Here is a 1,989-nt window from a genome sequence, read left to right on the forward strand (position 1 = left end):
GCTTTTTATATTACACTTACATTTAAGAGGAAATAAATCAACTTAAAATTACTACATATATCTGACTGTATGTAATTATTTGCTTTTGTATTTTTTTTCCAGCTAGTTTATTCCTTCAATTCTTTTCTTTCTTTTTTACTCTGTTTTTTTAAGTTTAAAATCTATAAATATAAAGATGCAGAGAATTTCAGATTTGTTTATAATTTCAATTAATGTTATTATAATGCTTTTTTAAATTTTTTGTTGTGTTTTTGTTTTCAAACTAATTTTATTTATTTTATCAGTTTAAAATTCTAGTATGGGCATTTTATATTACATTCACTTTTAAGAAGATATAAAACAACTTTAAATTACTATATATATATATATATATATATATATGACTCTCCTGCAACATGCCATAATGGAAGATCTATTGACAGAAGAATTTACTCCAGGCCCTACTCCACATCTGGCAGACAGCCATTTACAGAGCCCCATATTAGATGATGAGAGAAAGCTATTTCTAGGATATTGGACAGACCCTCACACTCCCTGTCCAAAACACATATCTATCCAGGTAGATAGAATCAAGAATTTACATATCAAAGACTTAACTGGAATTAATATTAAAATTGAGACTCTATATGGGGATATATATAATCAATCCATACATAGTGAAAAGGCACCCTTTTCAAGAAATTATAATATTTCAAAGAAACAAGCTTTATTAGATATAGGGTCTATAACTAGAGGCTTAGGTTCTTCTGTCCCTACATTAAAAGACTCTTTAGACAATGTATACGAAAAGATGATGTTGGGCATTCCAGATAAAGCAATGATTCCTTTAGGATATGCCAGAGAGACCTGGAACACTATAAGAATCAATATGGCAAGAAGAAGAGCCAATCCTTCTTGGAATCCTCTTGTGATGAAAAAACATATTCCAGGAATCAAACATAAGACCATCATTATTGCCTCAGGATTTATGCTCTTATATACTAAAAATGAGTGGTGGGTGATGGACTATGAACAAGTGATGTGCATCTTGGACACTATAACCAGTAGACATTTATCTCTGCTGTATATCTCTTTAGCAAAAGAAAACAAAAATATTGAAGTGCCATCAGAAGAAATTCTAATATTATGTTATGATTGGGGCGATCAATTGCTAAAACAATTAGGAAATGTAGCATATAATCTCATCAAATACTGGGAACCATTAATTTTGGGAATGTTAATGAATAGGGTTGATACTTGGAGAATTAAAGATAATCTTGAAGCATAGTAATAAAAAACTTATCACCAAAAAAGATTAGAATATGATTTACCTAATTGTACTGTTATTAGAAGATGTGAATTATGCAATCTGACCCAACGATTAGATACAATTGAAAGTTACATAGAGTTTTCTGAGTTATTTGGAATATACAGACATTGGGGACATCCAACAGTGGACGTGAAGAAAGGATGTATTAAGGTTCAACAATATGCCACTAATAAAAAATCTCTTAACTTTGATACTTTGAAAGCTGTAACTGGACAATTCGTGCAATACTTCATAATAAGTTACACAACTCGTCACGGCCACTGGCCTCCAGTGGATCTATCAAAAGTTCCCGAAGATTCAGAGTTATACAAGATTGCCTCTGCAGGATTGACTGATTTTAGTGAGTACACAGATACAATCCAATTGTCTGAATGGGCCAATATAGATTTTAAGAAAGTTTTCGATTTCGATTATTCAGAGGATTGGATCACCATGATAGAAGACAAAGCCATCGCCCCTTATTTGAGTGAATGGAAAAGGATATATGATCCCACTCTATTGGGGGAGAGGTATGATGAAGCAAAATCAAGTCGTAGAGTTATCCTGGAATGTCTCCAAAGAGAGAAGGTAGATATTAAAGAGATATGCGAACAAATTATGAAGAATAATGTTCCTGAAGACTGGGAAATAGTTCTGTTACATGCAAAAGAGAGAATTGAATTGAATTGAATGTTGAAGTT

Source organism: Parasteatoda tepidariorum, chromosome 10 (assembly GCF_043381705.1).
Source record: "Parasteatoda tepidariorum isolate YZ-2023 chromosome 10, CAS_Ptep_4.0, whole genome shotgun sequence".
NCBI lineage: Eukaryota > Metazoa > Arthropoda > Arachnida > Araneae > Theridiidae > Parasteatoda > Parasteatoda tepidariorum.